The sequence below is a fragment of the Pyxicephalus adspersus genome, chromosome 4, assembly GCF_032062135.1.
Source record: "Pyxicephalus adspersus chromosome 4, UCB_Pads_2.0, whole genome shotgun sequence".
Lineage (NCBI taxonomy): Eukaryota > Metazoa > Chordata > Amphibia > Anura > Pyxicephalidae > Pyxicephalus > Pyxicephalus adspersus.
The window spans coordinates 56,843,230-56,865,747 of NC_092861.1; the positions used below are offsets into that span (position 1 = coordinate 56,843,230).

A 22,518-nucleotide genomic window follows, 5' to 3' on the forward strand; every position below is an offset into this window, starting at 1 on the left:
CTATGTATAATAAAGGATCTTCATCCCCTACATACTAGCTGAAATGTCAAATCCAGCTCATAGAGTGGATACTGAAATTAAAGTGTGATTATGTGGGGGTGTTTGGACAGCCTTAAGTTCAAAGACAGGTCAATGTGTCCCAGTGGGAAGATCTGAGACTTCTAGGGAAATGTATGAAGAAAAAAGTGACGGATAGCTATAAATCAAGAATTGGTAGAAGCAATGTATGTAAGGCTTTTAATATTATTATTATTATTTTTATTATTAAATAGTATTTATAAAGCACCAACATATTATGCAGCACTGTACATTAAATAGGGGTTGCAAATAACAGACAGTGAAACAGGAGGAGGAGATGAACCTGCCCAGAAGAGCTTGCAATCTAAGAGGTGGAGGAAGCAGCACACAATTCATAAATAACTAGTGGTGAATAAAAAGTTTTTAAAATTTTATGTCTGATATACAAAATGTTCAATGAAAAAATAAATACATTTGGATAACAAGTTTAATTATGTAATGAAAGTACAGAGTGATTTTGCTGTATGAATCTTGCTTTATTGTCCCTTTTTTTTTTTTTTTTTTTTACGTTATCTACGTTGGCAGCAATCCAGCATTGAATATGAATTTGCTGTAAGATAATACAGTAAGAGAAAGGCCTTATTCGGGTTATTATGACTAGATATCAACACGCTCCTTCAGGACAGAGAAGAGAGGAAGTCTTTGGAATGTCATAGGATATCCCCTACAAGTGAGGAAGGAGCACACCCTGTACAATGCTGCATATGTTCCAGCTGTTTATTTAAATTAGATCTAAAGACCCAAAGCTATGACTTCTAAAATCTGGTATCACAGAGAACGACCATTCCTAACAAACACAATTCTAGGACTGCACCTGATGAATATTTGGCAAGATCATTATATCTGAAAGGGAAAGGCTAAGTCTCCTAAGCAATATGGTGAATTATAGGAATGGCTGCCTAAAGGAGACTACATACCCTAAAAATTAATTTTTTTGAAAACTAAATAACCTTGCAGTCCATATGATAACCTAGGATTAGAATTTGTATTATATTTTGGTTAGGCAGACTATGAAAACTAGTAGGCCTGAACATTATATAGGAACTAACTATTGCACAGGTCAACTTGGATTTCCTAGAACATCATAGGGAATGAAACTAACAGCAAAACACCTGAATTTCCATAGTGCTCCTACTATACCACATATACATTTTTTTTATTATTATTTTTTAACAGCTACACAGTTTTATGCCTAGACACAATCTAAAATAGTTCTGCTTCAGAGATTAAAATTCTACATGCAGGAAAGTTAGAGGAGCGCCTTGAAATCAATAAAGATAATCAATTATCTTCTGTACAAAGCAGAATCTATGTACTGATTTTACCTAAGATATATCTTTCATTCTATTCGATAAAAGACATTGCTAACTATTATAACAGAATAAAACTGTTACACTTACCTTAGTCTTGCAGTCTTTCTACAGGCACTGCACACTTAGTTTAAAGAAGCTCCTGTGAATCAGGGGTATTAACCTGAAAGAGACCACAAAGCAAGCCTCAAAACATAGGGAGGGGGATGTCACATCTACTGAAGCACTCATATCCTGCTTCCAAACCCTGACTCACCTCCCCTCCTCTTTCAATAGATCAGTGCTTTGGGTAAACATTTCCAAATATGGAAAACATGACAAAGAAGCTTGTCAAATATCATCCTTCTCTGGTTTTCCCCGTTTTGGTACTTTGGGAAAAAGTAAGAAAAAAAAGCAATATCTAGAGACAGGATTCCAGAGCATGTATATCATTAACCCCAGGAGACTGGGCCCTGCCTGCTGCCCCTATGCTGAAATTCCTCACATAGCACAGCAATGTCAGCTTTGCAGGGAACTGTTGTGTAGTTGTGGAGAAAGATATATATATATATATATATATATATATATATATATATATATATATATATTTGATCTTAAAATTAGGGAAAAGCAACCTCAGATAAACAGTATATTATATAAAACAGTGTGTCATTATTTATTTAAAGTGTACCTAAATTCAAAACTTTTACTTTGTATTTTTTTATGTGCAACACCTTTGTTTTTTTCTTTAATTGTTGACCGCCCAGGTGATGAAATGAATGAACGGGAGCGCAGAACCTTCTGGGATACCTACATCACACATCCCGGGAGGATCGTGACTGCAAAAGGAGCCCTTCATCAATAGGTAAAAAAAATGTGCAGTGAGATCGGCAAGCCATTTTTCAATCTATGTCACCCGATCTTGCGCCTGTGCAGTGCGAGATTGGGTGACATAGGAAAAAGAATATGGTAGAAGAGAGGAGAGGATGGTGGCGCCAAATTCACCCCAAGTGCAATGGTCACAAAAAATGAAGAAAAAAAAAAAAAGAGATGCATTTCAGACTCTACATTTCACAGCTAGCATGTTAAATGTTAAAGTTCATAACAGCACAATTAGACAAAGAACTGAACAAGTATGACTTTTTTGGAAGGGTTGCGAGGAGAAAGCCTATTCTCTGTAAAAAAAAGAACGTGGCAACATGGCTAGGTTTGTAAAAGTGCTTCTGAACAAACCACAGGGGTCAAATGTAAGGTCATCTGTGTGACAGCTACAGCTTGGCCAAAATTGGGTCATGCAGCAGAATAATGATTCCTAGTTTATTTGAAATTATTTGCATATTTACCGGAGAATACTCTAGCAAAATCTTACAAGCCCTGGACAATACCTAATAAGGATCTGATATTAGTCTGAAGTTATGTGGTTTTTGTTGGCATCTTTATATCCACCTAACACAGAGCCATACTGCAAACTTCCAGAGCAAAGAAAACAATACTCAGGACATAGCTGTCAGACATAAATGACACAGGGTGCAGAATGCCATTTCCCATTCTGTATTCCTGTTTAAACTCATGCTCAACTCATGAGCATGTCATGTTATATTGCTTTTTTGTAGGTAACCCAAATCTTTTTCTGAACATGTCAATTAACAGTATAAATGATCATAAGTCAAAAGAAAAGTCTGGTAACTTTAGCATCCGTATTTGAGTTGTAGCCCTAACACTGGGTGCATCCAGAATGACCCTCTCCAGCTATTCCTATACTCAGGAGAAAGGAAATATTTGGACTGTGGCAAACTATCACTGAGCCAAGCACCTCAAATACGTTCTAATGTATTATTGGGAATTCTATGCAGGCTGTCTGAAATATAGAGCAGGCATGTGTACGCTGGAAGAAAGACACTGTCCCTCATGTCAAAGAGCTGCGTACTATCCCATGCTTGCAGACATATATAAGGGAGAAATTAGAGAGTGAGTAGTATTATCACTCTCTAACATCTAAGACACGGCATCCAGGGAAGCGAAAAAACACAACAAGATGTTCAGCTCTGTCTAGGCAAATTACAATTATAAATCTGATGAAAATTTACCTTTGAAAAAGACAAAGACAAAAACAAAACAGATGAGATATAAACTTGTTGCACCCTACACAAGACTTTGGTAGCATTGTGAGACAATCTGACAATGTCTATAAATGTCAGACAGTTTAATCTGTCTTTCTAGTCCTACCCAACACAATTCACAATTGTCCATCTTCCAGCTTGTGACAGGTTCACTTTTAGGATGCCTGTGGTGGATTTATACTAAATTAAAAATCTAATTTACTGAAAACTTATATTTTTCATATACACCTTTACATTACCCACCACTTTAAATCTATGAAATTAAAATCAGATGTTCTGTATTGAGTGCAAATGATTACCTTCTCAGGGTGTATGCAGGTAGAACCTGTCCTAAATACATCTGATATATCGAAGACCTGGTGTCCTTTTCTCTCTGCTATGTTTCTGACGTGTGATATTATCAGAAAAGGATCAAACCAAAAGAAGGTTAAGGAATGTCTGAGTATGGCAAAAGAAAAGATTGTCAAATTCTATTGTAAGGAAAATAATCTATAAGTGATCTACACAGATTTTAAACAACTACTAATTTTACAGCACTGACTGATTCAGCAAGTCTGGCCCAAATTAGAGAGTAATGCTGAAATATATATTCTAAAACCCCTAAATTTTATATGGTATCCCTTGCTACAGGTGGTAAAAATACACTAATCTCTAGTCAGTTCAACCTGCAAGAGAGGAAGGTCAGGAAAAATCCTTCGTTGGTCAAAAAGAACATTAGTCAAGAAAACATTTTGTCAATAAACACACAGGCAAAGACCATGTTTTCTAGCAAAATGATCTATGGACTGATGTCTTAAAATTTTTAAAGCAGAAATAAACCCAAAACAAACAAAAAAAAAATCTTGCCTTCCTGCAGATCAGTCTATCGTCGGGAGGTTACTTCCATTGGGTCCCGCGTCGTCCCGGTATCGGTCTTCAATCTAGCGCAGGGGGAGCGCTGGGCGCAGACATCATCTCGTTTCTCCTCCGCAGCTTTTCTTCCTACATCACCCAGTCTCCCACTGCACAGGAGCGAGATCGAGGGACGTAGATTGGGAAAAACTCACGCAAGTGCAGTAAGATCGTCAAATTTTTTCCCTATTGATGAAAAGGCTCCTTCTGAGCATGCCCGAGATGCTTCAACCAAAGGCAGCATTTCAGGAGAAAAACCTCCCACATACCAACTGTGAAGAAAGGTGGTGAAGATGTTATGGTTGCTTTGCTGCTTAGAGGCCTGGCCAGCTTGCAACTAAATAAGTCAGCTATACACTGAGTTTCCTATTAAAAAGGGTGTTTGATCAGAATGTGAGGTCTCCTGTCCAAATGTTAAAGTAAAACCAGTAATGGATCTTTCAAACAGCAATCCACAAAGTATTAGCCAAATAACTAAATAGTTAGGAGGATTAGTCAAGAGGAAACCAACTTGCTAAATATACTGTAAACCAGTAATTGTGTCTAACATTGGTCTATAATTGTGCCCATGTAGTACCATGAAAAAATGTACCTTTTTCTCAAGAATTTTGCCTTAAAACAAATATCACTGCACTTTCTGATGAGTGATGGTGCCTAGGCACTTCTAGGCAGGCCCTCACAGTCTCATAAGAAAGAAAGTCTGCTGATTTAGATCTGAGGCACTGCTGCCCCTAATGCTAGTCTCAGGAGATTTAAGGAGAGATTTTATGATATGAATACTGTGGTTCATACGGTTTTCTTTTGAAGGATCTGACCTAGCTACCTCCACAAAAAAATTAGCACAAAACAAGGCATGGTAGGTCAGAAATTAGGAAAATTCAGCAGCACAGAGACCCAGGCAATACTGGAGATTAATACATCTTGAATTGAGCTTCTCTTTAGGGATGCACCTGCATATTCTGCATTAGGGACATCAGGAGCACTGCTGTGAATGTTCTATTTTCTTTGTTCTACAATAGAATGTACCAGAAGTATTTAGTAGTTACAATCCTCTAAACAGCAATACCCCAGCAGTCCTTTTAAAATAAACTCCTTTGTATTTACACAAAGGAAGCACATATATTATTTTGTGTACAAATAAATACATTTTATGTTTGATAAATTTGTTACATTTTTGCCAAACAGATCTAATACCATTTCTGTAGCTATTATTTTCTTTCTGTATCTAAACAGTATTGTTATTAATAATACTATTATTAAACAGTATTTATATAGTGCCAACATATTACACAGTGCTGTACATTAAATAGGGAAAAATAAAACAATCGGTAATCTTAAAAAAAAGAAGAAAATGATCTTTTTGTGTGTGCCGTTTGTTTTATGTAAAGGCTTGATGTAAGTTAGGTTCACACCAGCCCATAGTGGAGAGTGTCCAAATTGTTTTAAAAGGGACTGTATGGGTTTTGTTATATTGGTATATGGGGGTACCACCCCAACAAACACTGGCCAATCGAAAGGCTTCCTGCTGTGTACTTCATAACCAGCTAGGAATGCAAACATCAGCTTATTGTTTTTATTGGCTGTTAGTTGGAAGGAGACCTACCTAAAAGCTACCAGCCAATGGTATTTACTATAACAACCTGATGTTTACTTCGGAAACCTGGCTCCCGAACAGTTTGTAAGTGCACCATGGGTGTTCCTTTTGGCCGGTGATTGTTATAGGTGGTACCATCTCTTACACATACCATTCACAAGCAAAGTAAACAATTGTTCAATGTCCACCTGACCTGCAGTCAACCCAATGCTGGGGGATTTTTTAATATTATCTCAGTCTGAATGCTACTAAAGAGGTCTACTGAATTATTTCTATTAATGTTCACCAGGCTTATCCTAGCCTTTGCTGGTTTTAAAGCTACCCACAGTGAAAAATCCGGCCAACAGCTTAGATTCCTAATTAACCAGGTGGCAACATTCTGCAAATTGAAATTCTCTCTGAAGTGTTGCCACCCACCTACATAATGCCATGTGACCTGGCAAAAACGAAATTTGGAATGAAGGTATTCTTAATTAGATTGCTGCAATATATGGGTTATTACACTATTGCTTTGTGTGAATAGTTACAAGTGTAGTTAGAGGGGTGTGGATGGGACTACATGCACTCTAAGGAAACCATTTATTTTGTACCCTAAAGCAGACATACACATAACAGTCTTATTATTATCATTATTATTTTTATTATTAAACATGATTTATATAGCGCCAACATGTTACGCAGTGCTGTACATTAAATAGGGGTTGCAAATGACAGACAGTGACACAGGATGAGGAGAGAACCCTGCCCAGAACAGTTTACAATCTTGTTGTAAAATAATAAAATATAAGTATGCTTGTCTTCAAGCTACATTAGGTTTGGTAAAATAAATAGGGATTGGACAGACTGCAGCACCTATGGTCCAGTCTGACCTAGAATAAGACAAATTCTAGGGGAGATACACAAGGGCAGAAGTTTCAGAGACCAAAGGGCAAAAAGACATTGTACTCTACTGTGCTTCACTAATTCTCTAAAATCAACAATTCTGATCAAAGTGAAAGAGTTGCAGCTGGCAAATCGTCTCATCCAATGTTTTTAAGTCCTTAATGGCCACGCAGTAAAGAGGAACCATTCTAGTATATAGAACCATCCTGCAATCTTTTCCTATCTCGGACAGAAAGAAAACCCTTGGCTAATGGAAGCAAAACTGAAACTAACAGTGTGTCAGTTGCAGGACATTATATTAACAAAAGAAAAAAAAAAGCTCCAGCCAGCAAACGCTGTCCCAACAAGCAATTTATGGATGAATTTCCAGAGAGCAACAATCAAAATGGTGCAACTTTGTCAGCAAATTATGGGTTTGCTTAGCACCTTTTCTTAAAGCATACTAACAAGTAAAATAAATACTGAAAAGTGGATTTCTACATGACCTGCTGGAGACTTTATTTAGTCACGCAAAAAGGTGAAACATAATGTAAAAATAATAAAGTGTGCCATTTTAACCACCACTCTGATATAAAAGTTTGCTTCTATGAAATAAGCTAAACACGCAACACACACAGCACCGGTTTCCAAAAAAAAATTGATGAGGGCCATGTAAAAGGAAACGCCAGCAGAAGAAACACAAGCTAATAACATTTAGGATTAAGAGATCATTAAATATATTTCTTTTTGTGGATGAATTGATGAATCTCATCTGTCTGCTACTTTCACAGGCCAGTGAATAAACACCAGATTTGCATTACATAACTGCAGTAGAGATATTATATTACTAATCCTTGAGATGTCACATATAAACTTTCAGCCAAGCCAATCCAGATGGCCAAGGATCGCAACTAGTAAGAGAAGAAGCAAAAAGAAGGCAGTGTCCTGGGAAGGAATGGAGGCAGTATAGCAGAGTTTAGTTCTGCTTTAGGTTTAGGAAGAAAAAAGCGACAACATCAGTGAAGTCTTGCTCCTCCACTGTCCATAAACCAGGTTGGAGGTAGGTTCACCCCAAGCTGTATTGCAGCACAGAAGGGAAAACTATATCTATGAATGCAAATAATAATCTTTTACAAGTATTTTAATTATACATTTTAGGTACAATCAACTCAACAATGGCTGAGAGCCTCTACCATATATTGCAGGAACAAAGCAGCACTGCTGATTCATATTTGACTGTATAAGAACTGAAAGGAACATGCTTGTCTTGCACTAAGTTGAGATTTTTACCTTTAGGACATTTTATCATGACAATTAATATTTAGAAAACACAAGATTTGGGATTGTGAAAATGTGGTCTTTTTTTGTGGGTGTGAGGATGACCCCACCACAAAAAACAGCCCAGGGCCAACAAAAAGTACAAAGCAAAAACTGCACAAGAAGCATTTGCAACTAAATTTAGCCCACAACTGCTGGAAATAAAGCAAATGGAACAAGTCAAACATATTGAAAGGAAAGGCATGTTGGCCAGATGCATCCAGATGTTCAGAGGAACATCAGCTAAAGCAGTTTTTATTTTGAAACGTCTGCATTTTGCAAGAACAAATGTTATAATATAGATGATCCTCTTTAGGAGTTAAATGGAAGTTGTTCATTGACTCATCGAGGTCAGATATATACATTGCGAAAGTTAACAATACGAAAATAGAGAACAAAAAAAAAAAAAAATCACAGTCAAAAATATGTTGATCACTCTTCTATCCCTACCACTAAATAAATATATAAAATAATCATCCTTTTAGGATCCTAGCCAATAAATAGGATGTTTTACTAACTAACTCCCTATTGAATCACAGCTTTATAAATTTCCACTACACAGCATTAATGTATTCATAAGGTGATGGAAGAAAAATTAAATGCAACAAAATCCAGGAATAAAAATACCCCCTCTAAATAAAAAAGTTAACAAATGGCAATAAAATTGGTTATATAGCAATGTCAACATAAATTAAAAAATGTAAAGACTATCTCTGCTTTCTTTTATTCTGTTCAGCAATGGTGTGTTTGTGACTCCAGTATTCTACCCAGAAACTTTTTTAAGCTGGGTGGGAAGAAGATGTAGGTGGGTGGCTACCTCTGTAAAGTGACCAACTTTTCAATAACCACCACAAACAGGTGGGTGCTTACTGAACAGTTCCGGGTGGTGCACCTGGCTAAAAGGGGCAGGGGGGAACACTGTACGCTCAAGTAAAAGCTTTGCTTGAAAGCAAACCGTTATATATAATAGGTGACATTGTATCTATTAATAATGCCACTTACATTCCCCAGATGTAATAACTGTAAACATTTTTTTTCTCCTTTCTTCACTTTGTTATTTTGCTAATAACGCTGCTCCAATCCAATCGACTAACAATACTTACTTTTAAGGCTATTTCCCTGATCCGGACAGCACATATTCTTCCCCTCTACACATCTCTTTAAGATAATGGAAAGCTATACTTTTATTTATATATAGATATATATGAAAATATATAACTTCTAATATATATATTCACAGTAGATAACAGTGAAAGAATTAAAAACACTGTTTATGACTTAACATAAAGGACAAGACCTTGGGATGCTTGTCCCAGATATGGATTTATCTACATAACATGGGGTATTCTGTGGATCACAGATGTGAATCGGACAGGGGTGAAAATGCTGATTGCAATGCCAGTTAGTAAGATTGTTTGGCTGGAAATAAGCTAAAGGCCATGTCCCAGTCTATAGAGAGAACAATGATTATTCCATATCTAGCTCAGCACATATGCTTCTAGGTCAGTACCTATCACTAGTGGCTGTGGACCAATAAATTCAGTTCTAATTTCTGTGTACGTGTATATTGCACACAGACTGTTGTGTTGGACAATTTTATGAACCCACAAATGGGTTCTAAAACATAATGAACATTCATATGACACACCAGGAAGGTGGGCTTCCACGAAAAAAAAATTTCAAAATAGCCTATCAGGGTTTAGAAGTTATTCTGGATTAATAACTCTCACCTTGATGTCCTTGGTTTGAATTCCTGCATAGAGTCTGCCTGTTCACCCAAGTGTTTGATGTGTTACTTTTCTCCAGATTCTTCCAACAATTCAATAATGATAGATTGGCTTTTACCCAGAACTGGTCCTATGGTTAGGGAAAAGGACTAATGCAAAATGTATACAGGGAAAAGTGAGCAGTGTTTAGCACATTTATGAATTTTACTTTATTCATTAAAAAGGATTCTCCCAATAGCAGATTTGCATCACCTTGCATGTGGTGTAATAGGGTTTAATTTTGATAAATATAAATTGATTTATTGATTCATATTTCCTTCACTTTATTGAGTGAGATCTTTGAGAAAGATGTTTATATTGACAGAAGGTACAAGTAAAAGTGGCATCTTAATAAATGGGGTTGGGCGCTTTCTGGAAGGTGTAAGGTTCATACAGGTGTAAGAAGCAGACCGGGCTATAGTGCAAAAAACTGTAGGCATACCACAACCAAGACCAAGCCTTATACATATATATTTTTCTGTACATCTTGTTTGAGGAGAAAAACACATATTAGAGGGTTTACACAAGGTCAAAAATCTTGAGTTCAGATCAATTCTCATTGGAAGACTAAACTAAGGAGACCTATTATTTATAGTTCACTTTTGAAGTGTGTGGAAAACCTTACCAGATCTGAGACAATGGAGAACAGTGATTACCATTTCTCAAGATACTTTTCAGTAGATTATTAGCATCCTGGGACTGCACTGGAATAAACATGCCTCAAATGATTACAATGTTTACAAAAGACATAACCCCAAAGCAAAACACATCCCATGTTATGAGCAGATGCAAAGGAAATATCATTGCATGGCCATTGTTCACTTCAAAAAATGTAGATGGGGGTAACTTGAAAGTACCACAAATTACCCTTTTTATAAAAATCTGGCAATCCCTACCTGTAAACTATTTAGTATCTGGCTTATATTCTGTCCCTCAGCCTCCACTTCCTTCCCTTGGATATTGCCAGCTTGCCTCTGGCACATCACAGAGAAGGTGAAACCAGGATGCTATTTGCAGCCTATACATTAGACACCTCTGTCATTCCTGCGAGACAGTGGGCATACTTAGGTAAACGTAAGGAAAAGTTAAAGAGGAGACTTTTGATGTTTGCATATAACTAATAGTGCTATTTAGTCTGTTTGATTTGGGAAACAATTCTTATATTTGAACATGTTCATGAAGCAGATTATGAGGGTAACAACTATATATATTATTATTATTTTGGTAAGGTTCCAGTATGCCAGGAAACAGCCTTTCAATGTATCAGTATGCATATCTTCTTTATGAATCTTTAGCTCAATATAAATGTTATCAAATTCTTTTAAGATATTGTGCATGTGTACCGACTTTTTAAAGGAAAAAAAAACTCAAACCATAACAAAAACAGGCAAAAACTACTAATTAGCATTCACAGAAACCAAGTATGTAATGCCAACATTTATTGTGCTATTACAACAAAACACTGTGCAAAGGAGGAATGCAAACGTTTTACAGGTAAGATGGAAAGATTCTGAAAACTTTAAGACAAACAAAAGCTCCTCCTATGACTGTCTGCAAGATTTAGAAATCGTTGGCATCAGCCATCTTTTGACATTACAGCTCATACCAGGTCATATTCATTAATATTTAATAATAAAAAAAACACAATTAATAATTGTAGAAAAGCATCACCAATTTTGACATATTGGGCTTGATTTATTAAAATTCTCCAATTTTGGAGAGGAGAGGAAACACTTTCATCAGTGAAGCTGGGTGATCCCGCAAACCTGAAAAAAATTGCTTCAAGATCATTTTCTATTTGTTAGCAAATGTTTTTAATCCTGGACCAGATCCATTGCAGGTTTGCTGGATCACCCAGCTTCACTGATGAAAGTGTATATTCTCCAGTCTTGGAGAGCTTTAATAAATCAGACCCATAGAGAGAGCGTTACAATCACAATCTCAAATCTAGCTGACTACTTTGCTCAACAGTATAACAAGCATGAAAACAGCAAGAAAGGCTAACAACACAAATGCTCTAAACATAAAGCTTATAAAAAGATAAGTTATCGATTAACCTAGGCTTTGTCTCTTAGGCTAAACTGCATACTTATTTCCTGCCAAGTATTAAAATATTGTAACTTTCCACATTTTTCCTTTTTGGAAAAAAGGGATAACACAATTATAGAGTGTTGAGTCAATGATGGACAAATAATGTAGAACTATGGAGCCTGTCTGTCCTACTCAGGGGCCAGAAAGCAATTTTCAGAAGCCAGAAAAAGAAGCATACGAAAACACAGTAAAGTTAGGTGCCACTGTTGATTTATCTTATATCTTCTGGGGGCATTCTTGATACGTGGCACTATTATATTTATTCAACTCTTTGATAAACACCCACAATAAAAATTCCATCCCTATCAATACCAGTATTTATTCAATTCAGCTTTGTATCTCATCCACAGGCTATAGAGCGCTCCTGGCTTTATGTTTTCTGTGTTATCATATAATAACTTAACATGAGCAAACCACACTGGATCAGACAGTGGTAAATGTGTTCCTGGGTCACCCAGGCTCTCCCATGATAGTCTATCATCTCCAGCCTTTGGGAGCTTTGATAAATCAGACCCCATGTGTCAGTCTAGATGGGATCACAGTAACGTGATATTCAAAGAATCGTGAGTGTTGACAATATTCTACCATGACTGATTTAAAGACTTGCCAAATAGAGTAGGTGTCCTAAAGAAAATAAGTTAAAAAAAAAGCTGATATAGCCCATTTGTATTCAGAAACTGCAAGTTCCATGGTTTCCATTATTATTATTGTTATTATTATTATACAGTATTTACATAGCACCAGCATCTGCAATGAAAACATTTACCTGCCTGATCATCATTTTCCCATGTAAATACCCAGTGCATCATGGCTTCCCCTGTGGTTGCCAGGAGTTATGATGTCAGTGGCCCAAAAAATGAAGCAGAGAAGGATAACCCAGGGAATTTCAGCTTTGAAACCATATTTTTATTACACCCCTTTTCTCTTTAAATAACAGGAGTTTCTATGAGAAATCAGAACACCAAAAATAACTTTTTTTAATATTACAATAACAATCAAACTATATAAAAAAAAAAAGTTTACATAGAAGTAAATCCCAATCTACTTTGTATTGGTACAGAAGAGTACCTGGTCAGATCATGTTGTGATACTACTTTACAGATAAAATGAGATGGCCCAATGTTCTAGGCTCAGAATGACACTTAGATCAAGCGATACTTGTGATATGTTGGTACTTGTTTTATCAGCCTACCCTCACTTCACCTAAGTTGTTAAAGTTGCAGCTAAAAGAGGATAAGCATGCTTATTTAGATAAGACCTACCTTTACAATAAATGAAAATTCAGAGATAGGTACAGGCAGGAATGGAATAAGGTAGATGAGACAAGATTCAAGATAAAGTAGAAAAAAAGAATTAAAGTTTCATTGTTTAAGCATCAACCTTCGGGGATGCTGATTTCTTTTTAAAAAAAAGGATTTGGTAAACTTAAGAAGTACTTTATATCAACTGCAAATTGAACAATAATTATTTTAACATAATAAAAAATGTGCACATTGTGCATTTTATAATCAACCAGATAATGGTTGATTCTGGAATGTATTACATCACATTAGTTACAGCACGACCCTAGTATACGGCAAGGGGGGGGGGGGGTTAACTTGAGATGAAAAAGCTGAAGACTTATTGCTATTCAGCTTGGGGAGCTTTTATTAACTTACTAATATCAGTCAGGTGGCTACCAATGGGACAAAGACAGCAGCAACACCTTGACAGAATCTGTCTGGAGTTTCACAAATTACAGTACATCCCACAAGTGTAATGTATGTTACCCAATAAATGCTGTTCACTTACTTGCAATGAGTTCCATCATGCTATACTCACAGTGCTCAATCTAGAAGTTGTTTTAATGCTGGGTGGGAAGAAAATGTAGGTAGGTGGCTGCCCCTAAATTGTGACCCAATTCATCAGTAACCACCCAAAAACAACCAGGTGGTTGCTGAAAAGTGCCGGGTGGTGTGCCCAGTTAAAAGGGGCTGGGGAGAACACTGAACCAATATGGGTTTGAATTTTGGGATCGATTTTGAGCATCAGAAGGCCTATTAAAGTCCATCACAACACTTGGTAGAAGTCCCTGGTAACACGCAATGGCTCTCAAAAAGCATCACAACCATGCTGATCAGTGTTTTCCCCAGGCCCTTTTAGCTGGGCTCACCACCCAGCACTTCTCGGCAACCACCCGGATGTTTTTGGGTGTTTACTGAATCAGTGGTCGTCAACCTTTTCAGACCCACGGACCACTAAACTTACCGGCTCTAGACATCGCACATGCGAAGAGCCGGGTGTCATTTAAAGGGGAAGAAACTTCCCCCAGAGTGACTTCATGATGCCAGAACCTGCCCACACTCCCATTGCAGTTATGAATGGACAAGGGGACATGGTTCGCAGCTCTGGCCGATGCACCACCCGAGTGGGATCCTTCTCCTGACCCCGCCACTAGGGGGGCGCACTGGCCGGAGCCGTGGACCACCAAAATTTTCTCGCGGACCACTCCACTGGTTGGCCACCACTGTACTGAAGAGTTGGGTCACTATACAGAGACTGACATCCGCCTTCAATTTCTTCCCACCCAGCTTTCAAAAATGTCTTGATTGAACGCTTTTGATGAATGAACCGTTTTATAGTAAGAAGTTCAACTGTAATAAAAACACATGAATTACATGGATAGATAAACGTGAATAGGACCTAAATTCTTATTAGGGCATAGGTCAAACTTAAGAAGATCTTACAACTCATTAGGGGATGGTCACCTTCTCTGTGACATTGTTTTTATTGTCAAGTATGTAGGTTTATCCTCTGTAACTCCTACTTATATATAAATGCCACAAGGCAAAATAATGTGAACTATTAAGAATTTCCAATACACAAGAATGTGAGATCGTCCACTGACCCTATATGGTAATCCTAAATCAATCCACTACACATCAGTGACTTCAAAAATGATAATTATCAGCAGGAAAATATATTGCAAGGCAGCTAAATCCTCTACTGACCACTGACTAACCATTACTAGCAGACATGCCTTTCATAAAAATACTTTTTTTTTTTACATTTTTAAAGTTCCCTTTACGTCTTCTCTATGCTGGTAATGCCACTGTACATATATGTGATCTGTCAAACACACTTCCCTTGTTATGGCTGAAGGCACAAAACATTCAACTTTTTTTTTTACCAACAGGAATTCAGTGTACTTTGTGAGGAACAGCTGTGAATATTAACAAAAGCATGCCTACCGTATGCTGAGCAGTGTCTGGCCGGCTACAGTGTACATTAATGGAAGCAATATGCAGAGAGAAAAGATGTGATGTATATTAATGCCAAACAGAAGGGGGTGGAGAAAAATGAAATGTCTCCAGCAAAGTATAAAGAGCAAACACATAATGGATAACAGTCTCCCAATTACAGCTGGTATTTCTGTGCTAATAATTTTCTAGCAAATATCCGTCACCCACCTATCAGATGGAATTTTCTACATGTTTTTGTGTTATATACTTGTGATAATGGAACATGAGAAGATAAACATAGGTGTACAGTATAATCAGATGACTTTTGAGGTATTGTCTACATTTACTCAGCACATTTAGCCACAAGGAGTTTGATTTTCCACCCATTAAATTCTACCTACCAGTTCTCAGTTGGGTTGAGGTCTGGGCTTTGACTTGAAAATTTCCCTTTAAACCAGCGGCCGCCAGCCTTTTTGGTCCAGCGGACCACTAAGTTTACCGGCTCCGGACCCGCACACGCCTGAGCCTGCGATCCGTACAGGGGACGTAGGCCCACTCGGGGGCACACGGGCCAAAGCCGTGAACCATCAAAATTTTCTTGCGAGCCACCAGTTTGCAACCGCTGCTTTAAACTATTACAGTATAGCCTTAGCAAAAGGATTAGGGTAATTGTGCTGCTGGAATATGAACCTTCAACTCAATCTCAAACTTCTTTTAGACTCATATGACCAAAGAACCTTATTCCATGTGTTTGAAGAGTCTGACACTCAATGTTAGAAAAACTTGAAAAGTTTTCTCTTCTTTTTTCTTCAAGCAATGGCTTTATTCTGGCTTCTCCTCAATAAAGCCCCACTTAGTGTCATTTATGGTGCATATTTGTCCATGGACCTTTAGGCATGGTTTCCCCGTTGGTGTATTTGTTGCATCTCTCAAAAATGCCTGAGTTTTGGTGGGCAACCTTCTCTTGTCAGGTTTAGAGTGGCACCATATTCTTTCCATTTTGGTATAATATATCAAACAGTGCTCTGCAAATTATTCAGGTGTTGGAAAAACTTTGTTTTAAATTAACGCTGATCTAAAGGTCAATAGGCTTTCCCTCAGGAATTGTCTTTAGGCTACATTAATGATATATGTTACTATGGTAGGGGCATTAGATTGTGACCCACTTTGAGGGACAGCTAGTGACATGACTATGTACATTGTACAGTGCTGTGTAATATGTCAGCGCTATATAAATACTATAATAATATAATATAATACTTCTCTACAACTTTCTGACCTGTTTTTACAATTCGGGACCTTTCAGGACTGCTGTAGTTATAGGGTGACCTACATTAGAACAGATCATGTGACACTTTCATTGCAATTAGGTTAATTATAATTAACTAGTTGACTTCTGAAGTTATGTGGTTGGACTAAATTTTATTTAGGGGAATGAATACAAATTAACTCATAACTTTTCAGTTTGTATTTTTTTTCAGTTTTATACAGAGTATTTTATATTTATTTCAGTGTGTGTGGGGCATATGACAGCCTAATATCTTAGTATGTAAGTGTGCAAATATCAGGTCTTTGCAATTATTAAAACTGTTTTTTCTTTTAGTGAGAAGCTGTGATGGCAGAGGCACAAGCAAGTTTCATGTCATTGGAGTTACGGGCTGTCATGAAGTTTTTGTTTCTCCAAGGAAAGTCAGCAAAGGACATTCACACTGAGATGTCACAAACACTGGGGGAGAAGTGGTCTTCCTACAGCACTGTCATAACCTGGATATCTCGTTTCAAGACTGGGCATTTCACCATTGAAGATGAGCCCTGGAGTGGGCGACCCCCAACCTCAACTGACCCGGCAACCTGCGATGCTGTCCATGAGCTGAATATTGAGGACCGAATATCCACAAAAAAAGATACTTTACATTTCACAGGAGCGTGTTGGGTTTGTTATCACCACTATCCTAGACATGCGCAAGCTTTCAGCGAAGTGGGTGCTGAAATGTTTGAACAGTGATCACAAAAGAACACGTTAAAGCATCCAAAGCTGTTTTGACCCATTTTGAAGCTGCACAGGACTTTTTGGCTAGGTTAGTGACCGAGGATGAAACTTGGCTCCATCTCTATGATCCTGAAAGCAAGAAACAGTCAAAGGAATGGCACCACAGCGTGTCCCCACAGGGGAAGATCTGAATCCAGAAATCGACCAAAAAAGTAATGGCGTCTGTTTTCTGGGACAAAGACGGTATTCTGTTGGTGGACTACCTACCTCAGGGCTCTAGTATCACCGGACAGTATTATGCTAACCTCCTGGACCAGCTGAAGTAATTAAGACAAAACGCCATGGAAAGTTGACCAAAGGGATCATTTTTTTGCAGGACAATGCACCTGCGCACACGACCAACGTTTTGGCTGCCAAATTGAACACCCTGGGTTTCCAATTGGTCCACCATCCCCCCTACTCACCTGACCTGGCCCCTTCGGACTATTATCTGTTCCCGAATTTGAAGAAACACCTGAAGGGGCAACGTTTTGAGGACATTCTGACGTGAAAGTTGCGGCCCAACCAAAGGACTTTTATTTAAACAGTCTTGAAAAGCTGCAACTACGCTGTACCAAGCACAATAGTAATATCATCAAATCTCCACGGAGGAGCAGTGGCGGGGATCTCATGCTACAGATATACTACTATGGGGGTGTGAGCACAGGGGTGTCACAGCATAGGTAGGAATACATTGCTAACTTCAGGAGGAATTCCTGACAAGGGGGACAATATTTGGGGCACAATGAACACATCTGTGTGATCCCTCTATAGGTAATAGGGTTACTGGATTCCTATGACAGACAACTGGAGGCCATAAATGTGTCACCCCTCCCGCAGCATTTCTATACACATTTTCTGGGGAGGACGGAGCAGCTCAGCATTATATGTTGGAATGACAATGGACAAGCAGCTGCCAATGTTATGTGATGATTAAAGGGACAGCTATTATTAGTTTTTTATAACTAGTTGCCTTGATAAGAAGTCTGAATTTGCTGAATAAGTATGATCAGATTGTTGTTTCTGAAAGACAAAGGCGGGGATGACAGAACATCTAGTTGTCAAACCCCTCCATCCCTAGCAACCATATCATCCTAGAGACTTCCCTAGGTGTGTGGGGTTGCTCCTGGCAACAAGTAAAGGACAATATATAATGACAGCACTGATTTGTGTGATTAATGTACAGCGCTGTGTAATATGTTGGCACTATATAAATCCTGTTTAATAATAATTATAGGGCTGTATGAGGAGAGAAGTCTTCACAAACACTTCCCTCCTAAACCACCAGCAGCCTGGCAGGAATACAGAGCTGGTGCATCCATGTTATTGTTCCCGGTGCACAAGGAGGGCAGAGTTATCAGTTCCCTACAGCCTAGGGGCACACGGGTGAAGGCGTCGTCTTCCTTGGTGAGAACACGTCACCACCCTCCCAGGGCACTCACTGCTCTTCCGGGCACAGCTCCGCATTCCTCCACACCGGGCCCTCATACCCCCTCCCAGGCACAGCTCCGCATTCCTCCACACCGGGCCCTCACCTCCCTTCCGGGCACAGCTCCGCATTCTTCCACACCGAGCCCCCATACCCCCTCCCAGGCACACATTGCAGCACACAGGGCCCTCTGACACACGTTGAGATAAAGAAGGAGAGCGGCCTCCCTCATGCTCACCTCAGCCCGGTGTGTGTACAGGGTGTCGGCAGCACGGAATCTCCTCTCTGGGTGTCACTTCTAAGTTGACCGGTTAGCATGAAAACTTCATACTAGTCACCATCTTGGATTTTCTTCATAGAATCAGAAATAGGCATCCCCGGCACCCCTTTAGCCGTGTATGCTCCTTATTCATCCTAGCATGCTGCAGATTTTGACTGCCTATCCCAAATGCTCAGGTATAACAAATCAGCAAGGTTCATGTGAAAACTTTCTTTATCAGACCTTAGTATATTATCATTACATAAATATATATTTGTTACCATTCCTCTTATGCTAATACCAAGATAAACCAATAGCATGAATGTTAATGCATTACAATCCTTAAGCAGTGATTTTATAATAAAGATGTGCAAACATGTTCATTTAGCAGGGTTCATTAACTTAATACTATTATTGAATCTGACAATTGTGTCTTCACATACATCAGTGATAAGGATGAAGCTCGCACATCTAAAGGGATGCGGGGTGCCGTGTGCCAGGAAATCCCGGAAGCAGGGAATGAATCAGACTTCCCACTGATCACATGACCTGCTCGTGGCCCATTCCCACCCTCAGTGTATCTGGTGGGTGCAGGCTGAGGATGGGGTGCAGAGGGGTTTCTAGGAAATGCTGGGATGGAAAATAAGTTTGCATGTAAAGAACCGAACAGCTCAGGAGATGTTTTATAATTATTAGAGAGTTTAACCTCTTCATGGTAATACCTGTTACCAGAATTTCCTGTGTACTGCAGGCCAGGTACTACAACTACTTAACTGACAGGGCACTGCTGGGAGGGGGGTCCTGTATAGTGACAACACATAAACTACAATTATGTACAGGGACCAGATATAGAGAGGTGCAGTGTGTGCTGCACAGGGGCCCCAGACCCTCCCCAGCTTACAGGAGCCCCAAAGTGAGTTCTGCACAGGGCTCCCCTTTTGTCTGGATGCACCACTGAGTCTATATATACACACACAATGAATGATGATTGATATGGTAAAGTGACAGGTAGTCCCCAGGTTACATATGTGATAGGGACTGTAGGTTTGTTCTTAAGTTGAAGTTGTTTGTAAATCGGAAAAGGTACATTATTTTAATAAATGCAATTAGGACAGATGTTTGTCCCAACATATTATTAGGCAGTATGGGGCCAGTTACTTTATAAAATCCTCACTGTGAGTTAATCACAAACAAAGCACCAAAAACAAGAATCCTATGGAGCCTAGACATTAACTACGGGAGCACGCTGTGCTTTGATATGCAAAAAGAAACAACTACACAGTTTGTCTTGGTCATTAAAGAGTTACAAGAGACTGCAGAAGAGCTCAATCTCATCTGTGTTTAGCAAAAGATTTCATCTGCCAGTCATGCAAACCACCCCTCCCCACTATCAATCCTCTGTCTTGCAGGGAAGCCCAGTTCATATCTGTCCAAAAGTCCAATGTCCTTAACCCAGGGACTACCTCTACCACGTTTATTTTTAATAAAATACTTGTTTTCATCCGTTCCTATATGTTATATGAACTCCTGCAGCCTCTTTGCTGACACTTCCTGTCTACATGTTGGCTCTCCAACCATTGCTGCGTGACGATTCCCGTGGTGGGCTTCCTGATGGTGACAACACCAAACCATTCCTGTCTAATGTGTGTTAAAATATAGTCATTGTCACATGATTGTGTGATTGGAGCATTGAAAACAACTATAGAAATATTATTAACATTTATATTTGTCAGTGCCTCCAAGTATTAAAGCATCAAAGTGACAGCCTAGCAGCTATTTAGGGTCATGGGACTAAGTAAGGGGTTTGATTAGGAGGTTGGCTCAGCTTAGATTTCAGGGGTTAAAGTAAATATGAGGGCGGCAAGGTAAACTTTTAAACATTTTTTTTTGGCTTTTAAAGGGAACCCCTTAACTTCTGTTTTTACGGCAGCGGCAGTAAAGACTGAATGGGAAGCCCACAGCTTACCGGGATTCATATGTCACATATCCCAGGAGGCTGTGGGCTGATCCTTCTGCGCATGCTTGCAATGTTTTCAATGTACACTGAGTTGCAGCCTCTTTTGCAATAAAACATAATTACCTGACTGTTCCTAATGTTTTCTTTGATGTACACTGAGAAGTTATGTCTTTTGGGCTTAGCCAATCAAGATGACCAAAGTCACTGATGACTACAATCTTGGAACCAGGCTTCCTTCCTGGCACAGGGGACTGTGCACTGTACTCTGCATGTTCCACATTCAGTTCACAGAGAAAACATCAGCTACATTTTTTATATTCTGTGCAGAAGTTCATGTCCCTTTGCTTTTAGCTTTCTTTGGTTCTTTGGAAATAGATAAGGTGATGTTATGATATTGTGTAATTGCTTAAGTATTGTTTCATTGCTAAATATATTCATTATTTTTTTACCCTGCAGATGCTTTTTATGATTACCTCTGCATGGGTTTATGTTTATTAGACATTTTGTGCCTTGTATAATAAATGTGTGACTTAGGACAGTGTGAAAATATTTACTATTGTAGTGTATTACATAGTTTCATAGTTACATAGTAGGTTAGGTTGAAAAAAGACATAAGTCCATCAAGTTCAACCACTGGGGAAGTAAACATATCCCAGATATTAAACTGTATAAGACATAGTTGGTCCAGAGGAAGCCAAACCTTTTGCCAAGGCAATCGGATGTTCCCTGGATCAACAGTCACTGTTATCTTTACTTTAAAGCCTTATTACCCAGTTATATTCTGTGCTTCTAGAAAAGCTTTCAGCTTTTTCTTAAAGCAATCTATAGTAGTTGCTGAACTGCACTCTCTCCAATTCAACAATGTCCTTTTTGTGAACCAGTGACCAAAACTGGACTGCATATTCCAGATGCTTTGTACAGGGGAAGTATTATGTATTTTTTTCTCCAATAGTACAGGAGATGAGCAGTATCCTGTCAGTGGCTGTAGCTAGGATCAAATGCATCCACTGCCCCACCCTCAGGTATATCACTGCTGCTGTGACAGATATTGATATTTTTGACTATCCAGGAAATGAGTTCTTGAACCACTATGTCTGCTACAATATTTTTCTATCCTTTAATTAAAAATGGTGTAATATTTATTATGATTTTTTTTTTGTGATTTGGTATCATTAAACCTGGGACGGGTGGCCACTGGTGAGTCAGAGAGAGGCTGAATCCAAAACCAGTTGTCAGAGACTATTTAACAATACCCAGAGAGAAAATCTATCACTGAAGGGGGAAAATGTCAAAAAACTTACCAAATGTTGCAGATTAGTGACCATGGAGATATTCCATAGTGAGAATCTGGCACAAAAGTGATAACTGCACATCCTTCTCATTTCAGGTCTGAAATATTGTGTGACTGTTTTCTGCTTTCAAGAACCTGTAGAATTGTTTTGGATACTTAACTAAATAAATAACATTTTCGTTTGTTTGAACCATAACAGATTTTCTTCTTTTACTAACCCGGTATGCCCTGATTCCCACTCTGTACCAATTATTATTATTTTTATAAATATTAATAATAAAAAGTATTTACATACAGCACTAATGTATTACGCCACTCTGTACAA

At 38.5% G+C, this 22,518-nt stretch overlaps 1 protein-coding gene across 4 annotated transcripts in view; it reads right to left on the reverse strand.

Moving 5' to 3' along the window:
* The window catches only part of LPP (LIM domain containing preferred translocation partner in lipoma), a 173,713-nt gene extending 154,668 nt beyond the window's left edge, over positions 1-19,045 (reverse strand). For 2 of the 4 annotated variants that reach the window (XM_072408255.1, XM_072408253.1), the window contains exons 1-2: positions 18,925-19,045; positions 1,479-1,551 (exon numbers count right to left, since the gene is read on the reverse strand). The gene's annotated coding sequence lies outside the window, so the exon portion shown is untranslated. The remainder of the gene's footprint in view (positions 1-1,478; positions 1,552-18,924) is intronic. The other 2 variants (XM_072408256.1, XM_072408254.1) reach the window with 1 other exon arrangement.
* Between the last annotated feature and the right edge of the window lie 3,473 nt (positions 19,046-22,518).